Source organism: Rhinoderma darwinii, chromosome 3 (assembly GCF_050947455.1).
Source record: "Rhinoderma darwinii isolate aRhiDar2 chromosome 3, aRhiDar2.hap1, whole genome shotgun sequence".
Lineage (NCBI taxonomy): Eukaryota > Metazoa > Chordata > Amphibia > Anura > Rhinodermatidae > Rhinoderma > Rhinoderma darwinii.
The window spans coordinates 169,125,397-169,151,001 of record NC_134689.1 but is presented as its reverse complement, the minus strand read 5'-3'; the positions used below and the strand labels follow the sequence as shown (position 1 = coordinate 169,151,001).

General features: G+C 40.7%; 1 protein-coding gene across 1 annotated transcript in view; it reads right to left on the bottom strand.

Moving 5' to 3' along the window:
• SLC38A4 (solute carrier family 38 member 4) overlaps positions 1 to 17,355 on the bottom strand; it is a 121,308-nt gene extending 103,953 nt beyond the window's left edge. The window contains exon 1 of the mRNA XM_075857023.1: positions 17,277 to 17,355. The gene's annotated coding sequence lies outside the window, so the exon portion shown is untranslated. The remainder of the gene's footprint in view (positions 1 to 17,276) is intronic.
• Positions 17,356 to 25,605: the final 8,250 nt, after the last annotated feature.

The window sequence follows — 25,605 nt, the reverse complement described above, 5'->3', positions numbered from 1 at the left end:
AGCGACCTTGATAACTGCACACACTGAGCAGGAAGAAACAAAGTCCATAATGTCCTTGGGCAGAGTGAGCCACCAGAAATGACGGGCAATCAGATCTCGGGTCTTACGGGTCCCCGCATGACCTGCCAGTCTAGAGGAGTGTCCCCAGCAGAGGATTCTCCCTCTGTCAGCCAGGCTCACAAAAGTTCTCCCTGGAGGAATGTCCCCAACTTGAGGGGGGTTGACAGAGACAATGCAAGACGGATCAATAATGTTCTGAATTTCCATGGTGTCTTCTGTCTCAAAAGACCTGGACAAGGTATCGGCCCTCAGATTTTTGTCAGCCGGGTGATAATGGAGCTCAAACTGGAAGCTGGTAAATAACAGCGACCACCAGCCATTGGGCCATCTGGAGATAGGTGAGATTCTTGTGGTCCGTAAAAATTAAGATGGGATGAGCTGTGCCCTCTAGTAGACGTCTCCACTCCTCCAGAGCCAATTTGATGGCCAGTAACTCCCGATCCCCAATCGAGAAGTTGCGTTCTGCGGAAGAGAAGAGCTTAGAGAAATATCTACATACCATTGACTTGCCCTTGGAACCTCTCTGGAACAGGAGTGCACCAGCACAGACAGAGGAGGTGTCCACCTCCAACGAGAACTGTAGAGAAACATCTGGATGATGGAGGATAGAGGCTTCAGGCTATTGAATGTGGACTCTGCCTCAGGAGTCCACACCTTGGCGTTCATGCCCTTCTTGGTGAGGTTAGAGATAGGAGATGTCAGTGAGGAGAAGTTTTGGATGAACTGTCTGTAAAAATTGGTGAATCCCAGAAAGCTCTGTATGGCCCTCAAGCCTTGCGGGCGTGGCCATTCCTGGACGGACTTAACTTTTTCAGGATCCATCTCGAAACCTCAATTCGAGACGATGTAGCCCAGGAAGGGTAGAGAATCTCTCTCAAAAACGCACTTCTCCAACTTAGCGTACAGACGATTCTCCCTGAAACGCAGTAAAACTTGACGGACATGTCTCTGATGAGTCATAGGATCTGGAGAAAAAAAATCAAGATGCCATCAAGATAGACTACTACACAAACATAGAGGAGGTCACGGAAGATGCCATTAATAAACTCCTGGAAGACCGCAGAAGCATTACACAGGCCGAAGGGCATTACTAGATATTCATAGTGTCCATCATGGGTATTAAATGCAGTCTTTCATTCATCACCCTGGCCAATCCGAACTCGGTTGTAAGCCCCACGCAAGTCTAGTTTGGAAAAAGTCTTGGCACCACGTATACGATCAAGTAGTTCTGAGATCAATGGCAACGGATACTATTTTTCACCGTGATCTGGTTGAGAGAGACCCCGGTAGTCGATACAGGGACGCAGAGAACCATCCTTTTTCTTGACGAAGAAGAACCCGGCTCCTGCCGGGGAGGAAGATTTCTGTATGAAGTCCCGCTCCAAGTTCTCTTTAACATAGGCGGACATGGACAGAGTCTCTGGTAAGGAGAGAGGATATACCCTACCACGGGCAAGGGATGCACCAGGAATCAGCTCGATAGGACAGTCATACGCCCGGTGTGGGGGCAGCGTCTCCATCTCTCTCTTGCTGAAGATGTCCGAAATTCAGCATAATGACCAGGCAATCCTGCCAATGACTGAGGCAAAGCAGGCTGAGCTGAACGAATCTGTCCCACGCAATGTTGGTGACACTCACGGCCCCACTGGAGAACCTCTCCAGAGTTCCAGTCCAGGACGGGGGCATGCAATCGGGGCCAAGGCAGGCCAAGCAGCACGGGGTTAACGGCCTTGGACAAGACAAAGAACGAAAACAGCTCGGAGTGGAGAGCTCCCACTTGGAGCCTCAGCGGCTTGGTCACAGCTATAACTGGGTCTGGCAGAGGTAGTCCATTTACTGATGCAACCGTCAATGGCCTCTCGTGGGTAATTGAAGAAGATCCACCAGGTCTCTACAAATGAAATTAGCAGCGGATCCAGAGTCCAGATACTCAGAGACCCCATGCGTTTTCTCTCCGGACACTATGGTCACGGGTATGGACAATTTCGTCGGATGTCCTTTTTTACCCAAGGATGTCTCTCCTAGCAACCCTAGGCTTTGGGACATATGGGGACACAGACGCACAAGATGACCGCAATATAGACAGAGTCCCGAAGTGCGTCTGCGTTGTTTCTCCTGGGTGGATAGCTTACACTGGTCAATCCTGACAGACTCCTTAGGAGGATCGGCACCTGAGGACAGCAGAGGTTGCTGCAAGGATGGGACCGGACTAAGATGGCCTCCCTCCCGACGAGCTTCTTGGAGCCGTTCTCGGATCCTCATATTAATCCGGGCGGACAGAAGGATGAGGTCATCCATGGTAGATGGCAGATCTCGAGCGGGAAGTTCGTCCTTAATCTTAAAAGACAGTCCCTGCCAGAATGTAGCCACCAGGGCCTCATTGTTCCACAACAGTTCACCCGCCAGGGTGCGGAAGTGGATGGCGTACTCGCCCACGGAGGTGTCTCCTTGGCGTAGGTTTAGCAAGGAAGCCGCTGCAGATGAGATTCGTCCAGGCACTTCAAACACCATGCGAAAAGTCTGGAGGAAACCCTGGAAGTCACGGGTCCCTGGTCCTTGTCTCTCCCAGATATGATTCGCCCATGCAAGAGCTTTGCCAGTGAGGAGAGAGATGATGAAAGCGACCCTTGCACCATCAGACGAAAATGCCCTTGCATACAGGCTGAAGTGGGGTCTGGCACTGGTTCAAAAATCCACGACAGGTACCTGCGTCTCCATCATAGCGGTCAGGAAGTGGCAAAGAAAAACGGGGATTAACACTGCCAGGAGGTGTAGTCTGAGGATCAACACTGCCAAGAGGTGTGGAAGGAGGAACGGCAGCTTGTGCATCATGCCGACGTGCGAGAATGTTCAAGGCCTGGAGGAGTCCTATCGAGACCGGAGGTCCAGCATATCCGCCCCATATCTCTTGTGACGTCGTCTTCGTCTTGGATTGACCAGCGGGGTTCATGGCCTGAGCGTACTGTCACGTTGGGTTCGTGGACCCGCTGGGCCATACCGCCTTGGCGGTATGGCAGCTGGGAAACAGGGCGCAGGTAACAGTCTATAGTTCGTATAGGGTACCTGTGGCAGCTCGGACAGTAGCAAGGCAGGCTCGGCTTGGACTAGGCAGCAGGCAGACGTCAGGTGTGGTGCAGCAGGACAGGCGTGGTATGCAGCACAGCATGACTACAGCTCAGCACGACACTTGACCAGGATAGCACGGGATACAGGATACAGGTACGGGAAACACTGGGAACTGGAAGACACTAGGAGACCATTTGCATAGACAAACTTTGGGTACGACAACAACGCTCAGGCATGGGAGGAAGGGACTGGGCCCTTCTTATATCCCAGGGTGCTCTGGGAGCAATCAGCTCAATCTCCCATCTGCGTGCGCTTTGGCTTCTTAGTCTGGACTGAGCTCGTGAGCGCACCATGGTGGTCACTGTGGAACTGGACGGCCGTATGTGCAGACATCTCTGGAGAGGAGGGGCGTCGACTGGTTGGAAGGATTTTTTTGTCTGCGACCACGGATGTTACATTAATATTAGGTATGTTTTCAAATGTGATGCACTACAGGAACTACGTACAGCAATACACAACTCTTTCTGATTTAAAAATAAGATGAAATTAGTCCTGAGACCACAACAAATATACCAATCCTGCAACCAATCATAGAGCAACCAAGTTACCATTGAAGTTTATTCCATACTATTTGACAGTCAGATAATTGGATTTCCAATAAAATGAAATACAATTTTCACAAATGCCAGAAGTCTAGCAAGCAAAATAGGGGAGCTGGAGGCCTTGGTACTGGAGGAACATAATGATATAGTTGGTGTTGCTAAAACATGGCTAGACTCATCTCATAACTAGGCTGTAAATATACAGGGTTTTACACTGTTTCGGAAAGACAGGACAAATAGGAAAGGCAGTGGTGTATGTCTGTATGTGAGAAGTGATATGAAGGGGAGTGTGAAAGAGACAATAGTGGGTGAAGATTGTGAGGAGATTGAAACCTTGTGGGTGGAATTACAAAGGGAGGTAAACACAGAAAAAAATTACTTTTGGTGTAATCTATAGACCCCCCCCCCCCCCCCAATATAACTGAGGAGACGGAAGTTCAGCTATATAAACAGATGGAGCAGGCTGCACAGGCGGGTACTGTAGTGATAATGGGAGATTTTAATTACCGGGATATTAATTGGTGTCATGGTTCGGCTTCAACTGCGAAGAGGAGAAATTTCCTCAACCTGTTGCAGGAAAAGTATATGAGCCAGTTTGTGGAAGACCCGTCTAGAGGTGAAGCTCTGTTGGATCTGGTCATTTCTAATAATGCAGAGCTTGTTGGGAATGTCAATATCCATGAAAACCTGGTAACAGTGATCAAAATATAGTAATATTTTACCTATACTGTAAAAAACAAACGCAGGCTGGAGATAGCATTAACACTTAATTTTAAGAAAGCCAATTTCCCCAGGATGAGGGCTGCAATTCAGGATATAGACTGGGAAGAACTAATGTTAAATAATGGTACAAATGATAAATGGGAGATCTTAAAATCTACTTTGTATAGTTATAGTGCATAATTTATTCCTATAGGTAACAAGTATAAACAACTAAAATTAAACCCCACATGGCTTACACCGTCTGTAAATAGGGCAATATATGACAAAAAAGGGCATTTGAAAAATACAAACCTGAGGGTACAGCTGTAGCCTCTGGTAATTATAAAGAGCTTAATAAAATCTGTAAAAATGTAATAAAATCAGCAAAAATACAAAATGAAAGGCAGGTGGCCAAGGATAGTAAAACTAATCCCAAAAAATTCTTCAAGTATGTAAATGCAAAACAGCCAAGGTCTGAACATGAAAGACCCCTAAATAGTGGTAATGGGGAGTTGGTCACAGAGGATCAAGAGAAGGCAGAGTTAATAAATGGGTTATTTAGCTCTGTATATACAGCAGAAGAAAGAGCAGCTGATGTAGCCGGTGCCAGTGCTGTTAATATATCAGTTAATATTCTTATTTAGCTGAATGTAGATATGGTCCAAGCTAAGTTAAATAAAATAAATGTACACAAGACCCCGGGACCAGATGGGTTACACCCTAGAGTTCTTAAAGAGCTTAGTTCAGTTTTTTCTGTCCCCCTCTTTATAATATTTAGAGATTCTCTAGTGACTGGTATAGTGCTAAGGGACTGGCGCAGGGCAAATGTGGTGCCTATTTTCAAAAAGGGCTCTAGGTCTTCCCTGGGTAATTATAGACCAGTAAGCTTAACATCCATCCGGGGGAAAATGTTTGAGGGGCTATTGAGGTACTATATACAGGATTATGTGACAAAAAATAGTATTATAAGTGACAGCCAGCACGGTTTTACTAAGGACAGAAGTTGTCAAACCAACCTGATTTGTTTTTATGAAGAGGTGAGCAGAAACCTAGACAGAGGGGCCGCTGTTTGACACTGCCCTCATAGACATCTAATGGGTAAATTAACCCCTTCCCTCTTTAGCCACTTTTGACCTTCCTGACAGAGCCTCATTTTTCAAATCTGACATGTTTCACTTTATGTGGTAATAACTCCGGAATGCTTTCACCTATCCAAGCGATTCTGAGATTGTTTTCTCGTGACACATTGGACTTTATGTTACTGGCAAAATTTGCTCGATATGTTCAGTATTTAATTGTGAAAAACACCAAAAATTAGCGAAAAATTGCAAAAATTAGCATTTTTCTCAATTTAAATGTGTCTGCTTGTAAGACAGGCAGTTATACCACACAAAATTGTTGCTAATTAACATCACCCATATGTCTACTTTAGATTTGCATCGTTTTTTGAACATCCTTTTATTTTTCTATGACCTCACAAGGCTTAGAACTTTAGCAGCAATTTCTCACATTTTCAAGAAAATTTCAAAAGGCTATTTTTACAGGGGCCAGTTCAGTTGTGAAGTGGCTTTGAGGGCCTTATATATTAGAAACCCCCAAAAAGTCACCCCATTTTAAAAACTGCACCCCTCAAAGTATTCAAAACAGCATTTAGAAAATGTCTTAACCCTTTACACATTTCACAGGAATTAAAGCAAAGTAGAGGTGAAATTTACAAATTTCATATTTTTCTGCAGAAATAAATTTTGAATACAATTTTTTTTATAACACAGAAGGTTTTACCAGAGAAATGCAACTCAATATTTGTTGCCCAGTTTCTGCAGTTTTAGGAAATGTCCCACATGTGGCCGTAGCGTGCTACTGGACTGAAGCACCGGCCTCAGAAGCAAAGGAACACCTAGTGGATTTTGGGGCCTTATTTTTGTTAGAATAAATTTTAGGCATCATGTCAGGTTTGAAGGGCTCTTGCAGTGCCAAAACAGTAAAAATCCCCCAAAAGTGACCCCCATCTGGGAAACTAGACACCTCAAGGAAATTATCTAGGGGTATAGTGAGCATTTTGACCGCACAGGTTTTTTACAGAAATTATTGGAAGTAGGCCGTGAAAATTAAAATCAACATTTCTTCAAAGAAAATGTAGGTTTAGCGATTTTTTTTCTCATTTCCACAAGGACTAAAGGAGAAAAAGCACCGCAAAATTTGTAAAGCAATTTCTCCCGAGTAAAACAATACCCCACATGTGGTAATAAACGGTTGTTTGGAGACACGGCGTGGCTGAGAAGGGAAAGAGCGCTATTTGGCTTTTGGAGTTCACATTTAGCAGGAATGGTTTGCGGAGGCCATGTCACATTTGCAAAGCCCCTGAGGGGACAAAACAATGAAAACGCCCAAAAAGGGACTCCATTTAGGAAACTACACCTCTTGAGGAATTCATCTAGGGGTGTAGTGAGCATTTTGACCCCACAGATGTTTCATAGAATTTATTAGAATTAGGCAGTGAAAATAAAAACAGTCCTTTTTCTTCAATAAGACATAGCTTTAGCGCAAATTTTTTCATTTTCTCAACAAATAAAGGAAAAAAAGAACCCAACATTTGTAAAGCTATTTCTCCCGAGTACGGCAATACCCCATATGTGGTCATAAACTGCTGTTTGGGCAAACGGCAGGGCTCAGAAGGGAAGGACCGCCATTTGGAGTGCAGATGTTGCTGGATTGGTTTCTGGGCACCTGTGGGCCCAAAACAGTGGAAACCCACCAGAAGTGACCCCATTTTGGAAACTACACCCCTCAATGCATTTACCAAGGGGTGTAGTAAGCATTTTAACCCTGCAGGTGTTTTGTAGAAATTAGTGTTCACTCGATGTTGCAGAGTGAAAATGGGATTTTTTTCCATAGATATGCCAATATGTGGTGCCCGGCTTGTGCCACCATAACAAGACAGCTCTCTAATTATTATGCGGTGTTTCCCGGTTTTAGAAACACCCTACATGTGGCCCTAATCTTTTGTCTGGACATATGACAGGGCTCAGAAGTGAAGAGTACCATGCGGAGTGGAGGCCTAATTTGGCGATTTACAAAGTATTGGTTCACAACTGCAGAGGCTCAGATATGAAATAATAAAAAGAAACCCCTGATAAGTGACCCCCACTATGGAACTGCACCCCTCAAGGCATTAATTAAGGGGTGTAGTGAGCATTTTCACCCCACAGGTCTTTTCCATAAATGAATGCGCTGCGGATGGTGCAAATTAAAAATTTATATTTTTCCCTAGATATGCCATTCAGTGGCAAATATGTCATGCCCAGCTTATGACGCTGGAGACACACACCCCAAAAATTGTTAAAAGGGTTCTCCCGGGTATGACGATGCCATATATGTTGAAGGAAACTGCTGTTTGGGGACGCTGTAGGGTTCAGAGCCGAGGGAGCACCATTTGGCTTTTGGAGAGCGTATTTTGCTTGGTACTATATTTGTTTGAGTATTGCTGGTGTTTTATAATGTGGGGGTACATGTAAGCGGGGCGGAGTATATAAGGGGCATAGTCAGGTGGTATAAAAAAATTAAAATAATCCATAGATGTGTGTTACGCTGTGAAGCAATCCTTTCTGCACAGGCCGGTGTCGCACTGATAAATTGTGTCATTTCTTATCCCCCTTTTGGTCCACACTCCGCACCTTTTGTAGTTTGGGGAATTTTGCTGGGAAAGTGTTGTCCTGGTATAATACGGGCACCGTCGCTTCCAGCGGATAAGTTTGGACCCTCCCCTTCCTGGTTCCCTAATTTTAGGTCCTTGATAAATCGCCTCTTGAAACAGAAGAAATGTTCCCCTCGGGCACAACTGCATATTTTTTTATTTCCTGACTTATTGGAGCCATAACTTATTTTATTTTTCATAGACGTAGCGGTATGAGGGCTGGTTTGTTGCGGGATGAGCTGTAGTTATTATTGGTACCATTTTGGGGTACATGTGACTTTTTGATCACCTTTTATCCTATTTTTTGGGATGCCAGGTAAACAAAAAAACGCAATTCTGGCTCAGCTTTTTTCGTTTTTTTTATACAGCGTTCACCATGCGTTATAAATTACATGTTAACTTTATTCTGTGGGTCCGTACGATTCCGGCGATACCTAATTTATAGCACTTTTTCATGTTTTACAACTTTTTGCACAATAAAATTACTTTTGTAAAAAGAATGTATTTTTTCTGTCGCCAAGTTGTGAGAACCATAACTTTTTAATTTTTTTGTCGACGGAGGTGTATGAGGGCTTGTTTTTTGCGGGACGAGCTATAGTTTTTATAGGTACCATTTTTGGATACGTGCGACTTTTTGATCACTTTTTATTGTAATATTTGTAGGGCAAAGTGACCAAAAAACAGAAACTCTGGTAACGTTTTTTACGGGGTTTTTTTACGCTGTTCACCGCGTGCAATAAATAATATAATATTTTGATACCTCAGGTCGTTACGGTCGCGGCGATACCAAATACATATGGTTTATTATTATTTTTCAATAATAAAGGACTTGATAAGAGTAAAAGGGGGATTGTGTTTTATTTGATTACTTGAAACTTTTATTGTTTTCAAACTTTTATTTTTTGCACTTTTTTTTACACTTTTTTATACTTTTTTTACACTTTTTCTCAAGTCCATCTAGGGGACTTGAAGGTCCAACGGTCAGATATTTTTTTTTCTAATACATTGCACTACCTATGTAGTGCAATGTATTAGATCTGTCAGTCATTCACTGACAGCAAGCCGATTAGGCTTCGCCTCCCGGCGGGGCCTAAATCGGCTTCCGTAATGGCAGAGCAGGAGACCATTGTGTCTCCTGTTGCCATAACAGCAGTCGCCAGTCCCGATTGCCCATCAGGGCTGGCGATCTGCTAGTAACCGCTACGATGCAGAAATCGCTTTCGATTGCTGCATCGAAGGGGTTAATGGCAGGGATCGGAGCTAGCTCCGGTTCCTGCCGTTACAGGTGGATGTCAGCTGTACAGTACAGCTGACTTCCACCGCTGATGACGCAGGATCAGCTCCTGACCCGGCGCCATCTTGCCGGCAGCTACGGAAGCCGATCAGGCTCCGCCGCCGGGCGGATCTTGACCGGCTTCGGTGCTAGGCAGACCGGGAGGCCAGTATTAGGCCTCCGGTTGCCATTGCAGCCACCGGAACCCCGGCAATTTCATTGCTGGGGCTCCGATGAGCTGCAAACACCTTAAGTGCAGCGATCGCGTTTGAGCGCTGCACTTAAGGGGTTAATGGCGGGGATCGAAGCTAATTTCGGTCCCCGCCGTTACAGTCGGATGTCAGCTGTAAGATACAGCTGAGATCCAACGATGATGGCACCAACTCAGCTTCTGAGCCGGTGCCAAACATTTGACGTACATGTACGGCATTTTGCGGGAAGTCAATGCTTTCCATGACGTACATGTACGTCAAATGTCGGGAAGGGGTTAAGGACTATAGGTTTAGAAAGTATAGTTTGTAATTGGATTGAGAATTGGCTCAAGGACCGTATCCAGAGAGTTGTGGTTCATGATTTCTACTCTGAATGGTCCCCGGTTATAAGTGGTGTACCCCATGGTTCCGTGCTGGGACCACTATTATTCAACTTATTTATTAATGATATAGAGGATGGGATTAATAGGACTATTTCTATTTATGCAGTTGACACCAAACTATGTAGTATTGTTCAGTCTATGGAAGATGTTTGTAAATTGCAAGCTGATTTGAACCTACTAAGTGTTTGGGCATCCACTTGGCAAATGAAGTTTAATTTAGATAAATGTAAAGTTATTAATCTGGGTACCAACAATTGGCATGCAACATTTGTCCTAGGGGGAGCTATACTGAGGGAGACACTTGTTGAGAAGGATCTGGGTGTACTTGTAGATCATAAACTAAATAACAGCAAGCAATGTCAATCAGCTGCTTCAAAGGCCAGCAATATATTGTCGTGTATTAAAAGAGGCATGGACTCGTGGGACAGGGATATAATATTACCACTTTACAAAGCATTAATTAATAAGGGGCATGGAGAATCTAAGTTATGAGGAAAGATTAAAAGAATTCAACCTATTTAGCCTTGAAAAGAGATGACAAGGGGCGGACATGATTAACGTATATAAATATATGAATGCACATACAAAAAATATGATGAAATCCTGTTCCATGTAAATCCCCTTCAAAAAACAAGGGGGCACTCCCTCCGTCTGGAGAAAAAAAAGGTTCAATCTGCAGAGGCGACAAGCCTTCTTTACTGTGAGAACTGTGAATCTATGGAATAGTCTACCGCAGGAACCGGTCACAGCAGGGACAGTAGATGGCTTTAAAAAAAGCTTAGATCATTTGCTAGAACAAAAAAATATAAGCTCCTATGTGCAGAATTTTTTCCCTTCACTTTTCCCATCCCTTGGTTGTACTTGATGGACATGTATCTTTTTTCAACAGTACTAACTATGTAACTATGCAATCAAAATGTTGGAATGAGCGTCGTGTTTGGTAAATTTCTGCAAAATGCAAGCTGTATGTATGACCAATTGTAAAGAATACAATTAAAGGCTATGTACAACTTTGAAAACTTTTTTTTAATAACAATGCTTATCAGTGTGTTTGGTGCAACTTTCTAATTACATTTTCTGAGATATAGCTGCTTTCAAATGTTTTCAAAGGCATACACAGCCTTTAAATAGACAAGTTAGAGGATTGTATGAAAAGAAAGGAGAACATGTTGTAAAAAAAAGATAACATTTCTGGTTGTGGTTGCTCTTTGACGGCACTGATTCTTCTTGCGGAGATCAAGCTGGTGTCGGGACTTTTACAGGCAATGTTCCCTGGGAAAAGTATGCAAAATTGCTCTCCCCAGAAAGAAAACTGTCTCTCTAGTGCCACCTATAGGTAGCTACCCTGTAAGTCAATGTCCAACTCATTAAAGAGCCTTGAAACATGACTAGGGATATCAGCCAAACCAGAGACGCACATCTTTAGACAGCCCTGTTTCTGAGTTTTTCTGGGTGTCTTTGGTTTGGCTGAAATCCCTAATCATGATTCAAGTTTCTTTAATAGGTTGGACATTGACTTTCATGGTAGCTACCTATAGTCCCCACTAGAAAGACAGTTTTCGTCCTTTTGAAGGAGAGCTGATTTACATGATTGTGGTTGGGCATGTACATGTAAAAAATAAATTATATTTTTGAAAAATTATATTATTCTTATATAAATGCTAAGTTGGATTTGAAACTATGTGGAACATGTTGGTGCTATACAAATGAAACTTAATATGAGCAATGTGTATGTCTTATTTAAGGCCCTAGCACAGCTATTCATAGCAAGGGGCATAACTATAAGGGTTGCAGAGTAGGTAGTGACATCTAAGCCATAAGACCACTCTCAACAGTGTTTATTATATCTGTACTGTGACATCACTCTGTGCATTATCTTTCAGCTTCATCACTGTGTTTATTACCCCTGTACTTTGACATCACTAAATGAATTATCCCTATAGTGTGACGTCATTGTGTTCATTATCCTTTTATTTTGGTGTTGTGCTTATTACATCTGTGCTGTGACAAAACTGTGTTTATTATTTCTCTGTTGTGACATCATTGTGGACTTTAGTCTTAAGCTGTGACATCACTGTTTATTATTCCTATTTCGTGACGTTATCATTGTCATACTGTGACATCACTGTGCAATAACCCTTTCAATTGGTTCACTTTGTTTTATTATTCATGCCCTCTGACATCACTGTGTGCATTATTCCTTCACTAGAATATTACTGTGACTATTGTTCCTGGAATGTCAATTCACATTACCCATGTGCTGTGACATGACTATTTTTATTATCTTTATTATCCTTGTTCAGACATCACTGTGTTCTGATATCCCTGTGTTTATTATTCCTATACTGTGACTTCACTGTGTTTATTATTAATTTTTGTGGTAAATTAGTATGTAATTATGTAGGTTCTGTGATGTAACGGTAAGAATAATTCCTGTGCGGAGGTTGCAGGTGCACCTGGGAACTAGTGCCTAAGGGGGCCCAGTGGTATTGCAGCCACATACTAGGGTACTATTATTATTACGTGAATGTATAGTTGTTGGGTCCTGTTAAAGATTTTGGATTGGGGGCCCAGGAAATTCAAGATACTCCTCTGCTCATAGTCTTGGTATTCCAGCAATTTACAAATATTGTATATGTGAATATTGATAATTACAACTAGGAAAGTATATCTGTGCATAGAAAGAATGTGTATATTTATGTATCCATTCACTATCTACTGCCAGAAAAACCTTTATACCTATGTCCAACTATTTTTTAGCAAGGCCAAAAGGCTGGGTTGTGCCCCTAGCCACCTCCCTTATTCTGTTTTGCAAAGAACATTCCAAACCCTTCTGATCTAAACAGCTCTAGGGTAGGTGACAAGGTGAAGCAGTCCCGCTGTGGAGCATAGCCCTGCCCCTTGGATGAAAACAGTAAAGTCAATGTCGGGATCTCTGCCCAATAAAACACTGACGTTGACTCAAATTGATGTTGCCTGTCTTTTAACCATGCAGCATGATTTGTGTGCAGTACAATGCATTCTCTATATAAAATAATTCATAGAAATTGTATAGCAGTGCGTATCCTCTTGTAAAGGTGGAAAGAAACGACATGCCTATCCTTTATCAGAAGCCGGTTAGAACTAACAATATTAATAGTGAGTAGTTAACAAGACAGCTATGATTGATATAATAAAATGTATTATGCCAGAATTCCTTTGAAGCCCGAGGGCGAATAGCTGAATTGATTTAGAATGCATATTGTCAGCTATGTAGACTCCTTTTGGGAAAAATACAAAATATTATCAGTTGTAAATGATATGTATCTGTGTTATAGTCCGCATGTGGTTTATTATCACAGAGCCAAGGCATGCTATAGTGTACTATGGCAAAGAGCTACATGGTTTATCAAAGTTGTCCCCTTTTAAGATAGGTCCTAAAAGTATGACAGGTCGGGATCCAATCTCTGGGCCCCAAGTCCCCGTGTTTGTTATGTGTGCACAGCCATTTTTGTAGAAGTGAATAGGTCTGTCAGAAAAAGATACGCATTTTGAGCTTTATCTAATAAAATATAGTTTTTGTAGGACAATAACTTTAAGCAGGCCCAATCCTTGGCATTTTTGTGTCTACTTTACCCCATTTATAATGTTTTTTAAGTTTTATGTGCAGTGACTGACTTAACATGCAGGTTTTGACATACTTATTTTGGGTGCTTCATGTTTGAAATGGGTTTTAGAAAGCCAAGTTATAAAGTTTATATTGAATAGTTATTAACAACTATGATATCTTTCTTACAAAGATGTAGTAAAGCCCAACTTGCTATTGAACTCTTTCTTTTGCACATTGAAGGTCCCTGTAACATTACAGTAATAGCCATGCAGTCCCAGTCATAGCTATGCAGTCCCAGTCGTTGACTACTGATTCACTGTAAACAAGTGTATACCGTGAAATACATGTTTGTTTTAAGGTATTGAATAGTAGCGGAGCAACCAATGTTCAAACAGTAAAAAAAATTGTGTCCGGATGTAAACCTGTCAAACACATACCAAAAGGACAGTTTTCTCATACATTTGGCCTACAGAAATCTATTAGTATGTAACAGTATACTCTAAATTAGCCAACAAATATGCCATGAAATGATTTTATGATGAGTTGTGTTAAATGGCAAACTCATGATGGTGCCCTGTGGGGGTAATGGGTTCCACTCACACCTTCCTCTGGCTCACAATTTCTGGTGGACTGGTGTACCAGTGAGGGATATTACAGTATACATCTGGGTGAGATTGTCTTACACTTTCATTAAATTAGTAGTTGGAAAGAAAAGGGGGGGGGGGGGGCGGCTGTATATTGTTACTGCACAGGGGACCTCTAAATATTATGTCCACCTCTGTATCTATAGGATCACTTGAACAACATATCAGTTTTGATTCTTGTGCCATTACAAGTTACTGTATCTCCCAATTGTTTTATAATGTATTATTTTGTCACACATTGAACTGAATAGAAGCATGTATAGCAGGTCAAACTTTTTACACATGCACTACACTTTTTTTGACAGATAACTTGAGTAACATATTTATACATGTGGTATAATTTGGGCTGTCTAGCCTCTCCCTTATTTGCTGGCATTTGGCAATGCGGAATGGCGCAATGGGTTGTACATATGGCACACATTTACATTTCTGTTGTGAAAAGATTGATACACATTGTGGGAGATTTATCAAATCTGGTGCAAAGTAAAAGAGGAGAGGTTGCCCATGGCAACCAATCAGGTCGCTGCTTTCATTTTCCAAAGGACCTTTGAAAAACCAGAGGTGGAATATGATTGGTTACCATTTGCAACTACTCCACTTTGCCTTTGCACCAGTTTTGATAAATCTACTTCAATGTGTTTATATACATATAAAAGACCTGTCACCAGTGAATAGAGGCAATATAAATCTGGGCTGTTTTCTATAAGTCTCCATACACCTATGTAGAAAGAGGGTTTACCGACAATAACATAATCCGTCATGAAGTTTGCTTTGGGGAAATGCACATATTTCAGACTTCTGTAGCCTCTGCTTTTGAACCTTATGCAGTTGTGTAGCCAGAAGGTCATAGTGTCCCCTTAGGTGCATCATTGGTTCATCTATTATACTACAACAGGAAAGACATGTTCATCTTGTATAGAAAATAAAGAACTTTTACCCCATGTCCCTGAGTTGTCCTGTTGTGTGAAGTCTTGAAGTATTCTGTAAAGCCATGTCTACCTCACGTTATATAGAACAGATGTTAGTCCACTCACAACAATCAATAGCGTTCAATACACGGCATATTGGAACTGTCATTTAGCTTTCCACAGACCTAAGTGATATATATATATATAAGGCTACATGGACAGAAAAGTCGATGAACAATGCTATAGTTCTTGATACTGTGTATCAGTGTATGAAGGGACAAAACTAATATTTGTATAATGAATACTTTTTTTTTCTAATGAAATTTGATTATTATCACTATACAATCTTGAATTTTTAACTGAAATCTATAGAGGCTCATGCTATAGCTCTTTAAGTCTTTAAGTAAAAAGTCTATCTCCTAAAAGTTTCTTAATTTCTTCTATTTATGGGGGCATTTCCTCCACATAGCGCAGGACCTTATAATCAGAGGGTTCAAGTTCTCAGTAGTCTATTTATATAAGAAATGATGGTCCTAAATCAACACAAAAAGTCTAACTTTCTATGATAAAAACACAAATTACCATTTTGGAATGTATGAACCTAAAATGATGTTTTACTTAAAGAGGCTCTGTCACCAGATTATCAAATCCCTATCTCCTATTGCATGTGATCGGCGCTGCAATGTGGATAACAGTAACGTTTTTGTTTTGTTTTTAAAACGATCATTTTTTGCCAAGTTATGAGCAATTTGATATTTATGCAAATGAGCCTTTCTAATGGACAACTGGGCGTGTTTACTTGTTTTACTAGCTGGGCATTGTGAATAGAAGTGTTTGTCAGCATCATCCACTTCTATTCACAACGCCCAGCTAGTAAAACAAGTAAACACGCCCAGATGTTACAAACACAAGACACGCCCAGTTGGAAATAAGAGAAAACACACTCCCAGTTGTCCATTAGAAAGGCTCATTTGCATAAATATAAAATTGCTCATAACTTGGCCAAAAATGATTGTTTTAAAAAAAAATAAAAATGTTACTGTTATCTACATTGCAGCGCCGATCACATGCAATAGGAGATAGGGATTTGATAATCTGGTGACAGCCTCTTTAAAACTGCAGTATTAGGCGACAATTGATGTGTTTACTGACCAGTATAGCTGAGCTTATTATTAGGCATGATGTGTGGGATTTGTGGTTCATCATCGGGCTGCAGGTAAACCTACTGGGTTTTAACGCTGAATAAAAGAAAGCTAATAAATGACATATTTAGCTCTTCTACATTTTAGTGATGGGTAGTGTCAGTGTAATATTTCTTGCAGCATATTTAAAATTGAATGAAAAAAATAAAATCCAACTGCATTCACTGAACAGCTAAAGGGGGTTGTTAGGACACCAAGTCTATATTGACAGTACCACATGTGACGTACTTGTATGTAACTGCCTGGCAGCAAAGTATCCCTGGTAATCATTTTAAAGTGCTGACAAGCAGGATGTTACCAAAGTACAGTATCAACTAGGGCAAAGTATAAGCAGCAAGGGCTGCTTCATTTCCAGGGCATACAGTAATCCACTGCTCCAAGGTTGCTCACTGCAGAGAGGTGCATCGGGATATATAATCTGGGTCAGATCTATAATATACTGACAAATGACTGACCATAAAGGTGACAGTGGAAGATGAATTATTACAGCTTGTGAACCTCTAGTGCCAAAACCTCCTGCTTATGTTGTTATACCAGCAACCCTCATGTTATTCCAGTGCATAAATGTCTAGGTTCAACAAGGGCATTGCAGTATACAGCACTAATCCAGATTAAAAAAACAAATTTAAAAAAAATCATAGAAATTTCACCAAGCACTCACTTTGAAAATAACTAAATACAAGTACACAGAAAATTGACTTTGGTGTCTTTGTGAGAGAACATATATTCATTCTTGTATAGTAGAAAAACAAACAAACAATAAATCGCAGCAAAGAATATTGGACTTGTCATGAGTCTATATTAATATAAAGTACATTAAACCTATCTATATAGAAATAATAAAGTTTCACTATAATTTGTTAATGTGATCAATACATAACTTGTATTGCTGATCAGAAATCATTCACATAATCTGCACTGGAATCATAGAGAGCACCCACCTTGTTCTGTAAAGTCCGCAGAAGATTCAGCAATGTGCTGCCTGTGTTTGCAGAGATCTTACATTTACACACTTCATTTTTGCTAATGAGAGAAGGGTCTGCCTCCCAGCATCACATTTCATAGAAGGCAGAACCTAAATTTAAAGGAGCCCTCCTGTAATCTTAGACATTTGCAAACAGAAGCAATGCATCCTTATGTGAGAAACTGAGTGTTATAATTTCAGGAATGTAAACGTCCTCCAAATATTATAGACATAGATTCATTTTACAGACAGTTATTTTAAACTACTATATATTATCTGTATGATCGTTTCAGTGTGGATTCAACTATACCAACAGCAATATATATATTTGTCTTGGATTTAAAATACATATATCCTATCATATCCTATCTATCTATCTATCTATCTATCTATCTATCTATCTATCTATCTATCTATCTATCTATCTATCTATCTATCTATCTATCTATCTATCTATCTATCTATCTATCTATCTATCTATCTATCATCTATCTATCTATCTATCTATCTAAAAAAAATAAAAAATTAGATCTATCTAAAAAATGTTTTTTTTTTTAATCATCTATCTATCTTTCTATCTATCTATCTATCTATCTATCTATCTATCTATCTATCTATCTATCTATCTATCTATCTATCTATCTATCTATCTATCTATCTATCTATCTATCTATCTATCTATCTATCTATCTATCTATCTATCCATCCATCCATCCATCCATCCATCCATCCATCCATCCATCCATCCATCCATCCATCCATCCATCCATCTATCTATCTATCTATCTATCTATCTATCTATCTATCTATCTATCTATCTATCTATCTATCTATCTATCTATCTATCTATCTATCTATCTATAGTGAAGGAAATAAGTATTTGATCCCTTGCTGATTTTGTAAGTTTGCCCACTGTCAAAGACATGAACAGTCTAGAATTTTTAGGCTAGGTTAATTTTACCAGTGAGAGATAGATTATATAAAAAAAAAAAAAGAAAATCACATAGTCAAAATTATATATATTTATTTGCATTGTGCACAGAGAAATAAGTATTTGATCCCCTACCAACCATTAAGAGTTCAGCCTCCTCCAGACCAGTTACACGCTCCAAATCAACTTGGTGCCTGCATTAAAGACAGCTGTCTTAAATGGTCACCTGTATAAAAGACTCCTGTCCACAGACTCAATTAATCAGTCTGACTCTAACCTCTACAACTTGGGCAAGACCAAAGAGCTTTCTAAGGATATCAGGGACAAGATCATAGACCTGCACAAGGCTGGAATGGGCTACAAAACCATAAGTAAGACGCTGGATGAGAAGGAGACAACTGTTGGTGCAATAGTAAGAAAATGGAAGACATACAAAATGACTGTCAATCGACATTGATCTGGGGCTCCATGCAAAATCTCACCTCGTGGGGTATCCTTGATCCTGAGGAAGGTGAGAGCTCAGCCGAAAACTACACGGGGGAACTTGTTAATGATCTCAAGGCAGCTGGGACCACAGTCACCAAGAAAACCATTGGTAACACATTACGCCGTAATGGATTAAAATCCTGCAGTGCCCGCAAGGTCCCCCTGCTCAAGAAGGCACATGTACAGGCCCGTCTGAAGCTTGCAAATGAACATCTGGATGATTCTGAGAGTGAGTGGGAGAAGGTGCTGTGGTCAGATGAGACTAAAATTGAGCTCTTTGGAATTAACTCAACTCGCCGTGTTTGGAGGAAGAGAAATGCTGCCTATGACCCAAAGAACACCGTCCCCACTGTCAAGCATGGAGGTGGAAACATTATGTTTTGGGGGTTTTTCTCTGCTAAGGGCACAGGACTACTTCACCGCATCAATGGGAGAATGGATGGAGCCATGTACCGTCAAATCCTGAGTGACAACCTCCTTCCCTCCACCAGGACATTAAAAATGGCTCGTGGCTGGGTCTTCCAGCACGACAATGTCCCGGAATATACAGCCAAGGCAACAAAGGAGTGGCTCAAAAAGAAGCACATTAAGGTCATGGAGTGGCCTAGCCAGTATCCAGACCTTAATCCCATCGAAAACTTATGGAGGGTGCCGAAGATCCGAGTTGCCAAGCGACAGCCTCGAAATCTTAAGGATTTACAGATGATCTGCAAAGAGGAGTGGGCCAAAATTCCATCTAACATGTGTGCAAACCTCATCATCAACTACTAAAAACGTCTGACTGCTGTGCTTGCCAATAAGGGTTTTGCCACCAAGTATTAAGTCTTGTTTGCCAAAGGGATCAAATACTTATTTCTCTGTGCACAATGCAAATAAATATATATAATTTTGACTATGTGATCTTCTGTTTTTTTTTAAATATAATCTATCTCCCACTGGTAAAATTAACCTAGCCTAAAAATTCTAGACTGTTCATGTCTTTGACAGTGGGCAAACTTACAAAATCAGCAAGGGATCAAATACTTATTTCCTTCACTCTATCTATCTATCTATCTATCTATCTATCTATCTATCTATCTATCTATCTATCTATCTATCTATCTATCTATCTATCTATCTATCTATCTATCTATCTATCTATCTATCTATCATCCCTCAATATTACAGAGAGAACATCAAACAAATTTTATTTCTTTATACTTTTTTTTATTATAAGTTACATAGTTACATAGTTACATAGTTTGTACGGTTGAAAAAAGACACATGTCCATCAAGTTCAACCAAGGGATGGGAAAGGAGAAGTGGGATGGGAAAAGGGAAGGTATAAATTTCTACACATAGCAGTTAATATTTTTTTGTTCTAGGAAATTATCTAAGCCTTTTTTAAAGCCATCTACTGTCCCTGCTGTGACCAGCTCCTGCGGTAGGCTATTCCATAGATTCACAGTTCTCACAGTAAAGAAGGCTTGTCGCCTCTGCAGGTTGAACCTTTTTTTCTCCAGACGGAGGGAGTGCCCCCTTGTTTTTTGAGGGGGTTTTACATGGAACAGGATTTCACCATATTTTTTGTATGCGCCATTCATATATTTATATAAGTTAATCATGTCCCCCTTTAGTTGTCTTTTCTCAAGGCTAAATAGGTTTAGTTCTTTTAATCTTTCCTCATAACTTAGATTCTCCATGCCCCTTATTAGCTTCGTTGCTCTTCTTTGTATTTTTTCCAACTCCAGGGCATCCTTTCTATGAACTGGAGCCCAGAACTGGACTGCATATTCTAGATGAGGCCTCACTAATGCTTTGTAAAGTGGTAATATTACATCCCTGTCCCGCGAGTCCATGCCTCTTTTGATACACGACAATATTTTGCTGGCCTTTGAAGCAGCTGATTGACACTGCATGCTGAAATTTAGTTTATGATTTACAAGTACACCCAGATCCTTCTCAACAATTGACTCCCCCAGTGTAGCTCCCCCTAGGACATATGATGCTTGCAGGTTTTTCGTACCCGGATGCATAACTTTACATTTATCTACATTAAACTTCATTTGCCAAGTGGACGCCCAAACACTTAGTTTGTTTAAATCTGCCTGCAATTCACAAACATCTTCCATAGTCTGAACTATATTGCATAGCTTGGTGTCATCTGCAAAAATAGAAATAGTGCTATTAATCCCATCCTCTATATCATTAATAAATAAGTTGAATAATAGTGGTCCCAGCACTGAACCCTGGGGTACACCACTTATAACTGGGGACCATTCAGAGTAGGAATCATTGACCACAACTCTCTGGATACGGTCCTTGAGCCAATTCTCAATCAAATTACAAACTATACTTTCTAAACCTATAGTCCTTAATTTACCCATTAGATGTCTATGAGGGACAGTGTCAAATGCCTTTGCAAAGTCCAAAAACACTATATCCACAGCGGCCCCTCTGTCTAGGCTTCTGCTTACCTCTTCATAAAAACAAATCAGGTTCGTTTGACAGCTTCTGTCCTTTGTAAAACCATGCTGGCTGTCACAATACTATTTATTGTCACATAATTCTGTATATAGTCCCTCAATAGCCCCTCAAACATTTTCCCCACAATTGATGTTAAGCTTACTGGTCTATAATTACCCGGCGAAGACCTAGAGCCCTTTTTGAAAATAGGCACCACATTTGCCCTGTGCCAGCCCCTTGGCACTATACCACTCATGAGAGACTCTCTAAATATTATGAAGAGGGGGACAGAAATAACTGAACTAAGCTCTTTAAGAACTCTAGGGTGTAACCCATCTGGTCCCGGGGCCTTGTGTACATTTATTTTATTTAATTTAGCTTGGACCATATCTACATTCATCCAATTCAGTATATCAACTGATATATTAACAGCACCGGCAGCGGCTACATCAGCTGCTCCTTCTTCTGTTGTATATACAGAGCGGAAGAACCCATTTAGTAACTCGGCCTTCTCTTGATCCCCTGTGACCAACTCCCCATTACCACTATCTAAGGGTCCTACATGTTCAGACCTGGGCTTTTTTGCATTTATATGCTTGAAGAATTTTTTAGGATTTGTTTTACTATCCTTGGCCACCTGCCTTTCATTTTGTATTTTTGCTGATTTTATTACATTTTTACAGATTTTATTAAGCTCTTTATATTTTATAAAGGCTGCAGATGTACCCTCAGATTTGTATTTTTTAAATGCCTTTTTTTTGTCATGTATTGCCCCTTTCACAGAAGGTGTAAGCCATGTGGGGTTTAATTTTAGTCGTTTATACTTGTTACCTGTAGGAATACATTTTGCACTATAATTACCCAAAGTAGATTTGAAAATCTCCCATTTATCATTTGTCCCATTATTTGACATTAGTTCTTCCCAGTCTATATCCTGAATTGCCGCCCTCATCCTGGGGAAATTGGCTTTCTTAAAATTAAATGTTTTTGCCCTCCCAGCCTGCGTTTGTTTTTTAGAGTATAGGTAAAATATAACTATATTATCATCACTGTTACCAAGGTTTTCACGAACATTGACATTCCCAACAAGCTCTGCATTATTAGAAATGACCAGATCCAACAGAGCTTCACCTCTAGTCGGGTCTTCCACAAACTGGCACATAAAATTTTCCTGCAACAGGTTGAGGAAATGTCTCCCCTTTGCAGTTGAAGCCGAACCATGACACCAATTAATATCCCGATAATTAAAATCTCCCATTATCACAACAGTACCCGCCTGTGCAGCCCGCTCCATTTGTTTATATATTTGACCTTCTATCTCTTCAGTTATATTGGGGGGTCTATAGATTACACCAAAAGTAATTTTTTCAGTGTTTACCTCCCTTTCTAGTTCCACCCACAAGGTTTCAACCTCCTCACAGTATTCACCCACTATTGTCTCTTTCAGACTCGCCTTCATATCACTTCTCACATACAGACATACACCACCACCTTTCCTATTTGCCCTGTCTTTCTGAAACAGTGTAAAACCCTGTAGATTTACAGCCCAGTCATGTGAAGAGTCCAGCCATGTTTCAGCAACACCAACTATATCTATATTTTCTTCCTGTATCAAGGCCTCCAGCTCCCCCATTTTGCTTGCTAGACTTCTGCCATTTGTGAACATACACTTTAACTTGCCTTTAAATGTTTCACTTTCACTATCAGAAATGTGATTATTTGACATTTGGGCCTTTTTATTTTCACTGCTGTTTTGTAACGAAAGGATCTCCTTATCTTGTTGCCTAGTCCTCTCCCCACCGTCTGTTTCTCCCCCCACCAATATAGTCTGACCCCTCTCTAACCTGGCTACCCCTTTTTTTTCTACATTATTTTCTACATTATTTTTAGTAATAGTAGCAGTAGTATTAGCAGTGATATTATCATTAACCTTTGACCTGTTTGCCGGTTGAGGACCGCCCACTGTATATATATATATATATATATATATACGGTATGGGTTTCAGCTTCCTGTCTGAGCGAATGGGCAGCTGAGTATCGGTGCCCAGCAGTCAGAGACTGCCAGGGACCCTGTCAAGAAGATAAAAGCGTTTTTCACCGCTATGGTCTTCTCTGTCCTCATGTACACAGTGCTCAATGCCATTGCCTCTATTAAAGGGAATGTGTTGCCAGCAAAACATGTTTTGTTTTTTTTTAATTAAACAGTTAGTGTATAGGTGATTAAACATTGTTCTAATTTTTTTTTTTTTTTCACGAGTCAGGAAATATTATAAATTGGATTAAATTTATAATATTTCCCAGCACTGGTCACTAGATGGAGCCATTCCCAAAATTGCAGCATTGCATGTGGTAAAGCAACCACATTGCTTTATGCTGCAAAATTGGGTAAAAATCCCTCGCTCTAGTGAGCTCTCAGAATCCCCTCCTCCTTTATCCTGGCTAGTGCCGGGATAAACGAGGGGTTTGAACGGTCTAACCTCCTACACTGTGTGTCACCATTTTTTGAGCTAACACACAGTGTAGAAGGTTAACATACAGTAGTAAACACACTGAAACACGAACATACATAGAAATAACTTACCTGCTCCAGTCGCCGCCGCTCCCTCCGGTCCATCCGCTCCGTCTGCTGCCGCTGCTCCATGTGCACAAGTCCGGAAGCCGCGACCGGAAGTAGTAATCTTACTGTCCGGCCGCGACTTCCGGTCCACAGGAAAATGGCGCCGGACGGCGCGCATTTCAAATTGAACTGTGTGGGAGCGGCGCATGCGCCGTTCCCACACAGCGGCGTACACGAAAGTGGATGGAACGGGCCCCGTTCGCAGTCCCTATGGGACTGGAGCTGCCGTATTCCATGTCTGTATGTGTCGTTAATCGACACATACAGAAATGGAAAAAAAAATGGCAGCCCCCATAGGGAAGAAAAAGTGTAAAAATAAAAAAAAGTAACACACAAACACACCAATTAATCCAAACGTTTTTAATAAAGCACTAACATCTTTAACATATTAAAAAAAATTTTTTGGTGACACTGTTCCTTTAAGCTAGGTAGTCATGTGACTGGTCACATGTTCGCCGGGATGGCGGTAGTAGGAGGTTGCTGCTGGGTCTAACTAGAATAAGCACAGTCCTATCAATGACAATAGTTCCCTATAACCGAGCTGATTTCCCCTGTAACCGGGGCTGCAGCAGAAGTTACAGTAGAAAAGTCTAGTGTCCAGAAAAATCAAATAATAAAGTACCCCAGAGGTCTTTTCTGACCTTTAACCCCTTTTGGACGAAGCCATTTTTTTATTTTAGTTTTTCACTCTCCGCATTCCAAGAGCCATAACTTTTTTATTTTTCCGTCAATAAAGTGGTGTGAGGGCGAATTTTTGTTCTAGTTTCCTTTGGTACTATATAACGTACCATATAATGTACTGGGAAACTGAAAAAAACTGAAGTTGGAAAAAACTGTGATTCCTCAATTGTTTTTTGGGTTTCGTTTTTACGGCTTTCAACGTGCGGTAAAAACGACAACTTATCTTTATTCTGTGGCTCAATTCGACTACGGTGATACCAACTTTATATAGGTTTTGTTATATTTTTCTACTTTTATTGATAATAAAGTTTTTGTTAAAAAAAAAATGTTTTGTGTCGCCACATTCTGAGAGCCATAACTTTTTAATTTTTTTTACCAATTGAGTGGTGTGAGGGCTTATTTGTTGCGGGACGAGCTGTAATTTAGAACTTTTTGATCACTTTTTATTAATTTTTTTTTTAGAGCTAAGGTGATCAAAAAACAGCGATTGTAATAGTCCCGACTTTTACGGATGCAGCGATACCAATTTTGTTAACTTTTTTTATTTTTTACACTACTTTAGGAGGAAAATGGGAAAAGGAGGGTTTTTTGAACTTTTAATATATACATTTTTTTTTATTGCATGTCAGTGTTAGGCCAGCTTTACATGTATCGTAAATACTGCACATTTTCCGCAACAGATTTCATTGCGGAAAATCCAGAGCGCATTACGGTAGCAGCAAAGTGAATGAGATTTGAACAAATCTCATTCACACACTGCGTAAAAAATCAACCGAAAAAAACGCTCATAAATTGACCTGCGGTGCGTTTTTTAATCATGTCAATTTATGTTGCGGTATTGCTGCTTTTCTGTTGGGGGTTCTCCCCATTGAGTTCAATGGGAAGGTAAAACCCGCAACAAATAGCATTAGTTGCGATTTTTGCAGTGGAAAAGCTGAGATTTTGCCACAAAGATCGCAACTAGGACAAAAAAAATCTCATACTTACCCTGATCTCTCTGCGACTGAGTCCAGCCCAGCCTCCAGGGATGACGTTTCATCCCATGTGATGGCTGCAGCTAATTGCAAGCTGCAGCAGTTACATGGGATAAAACGTCATCCCAGGAGGCCTGCGGGCTGCAGGAGGTCAGAGCGACATGTCGCCATG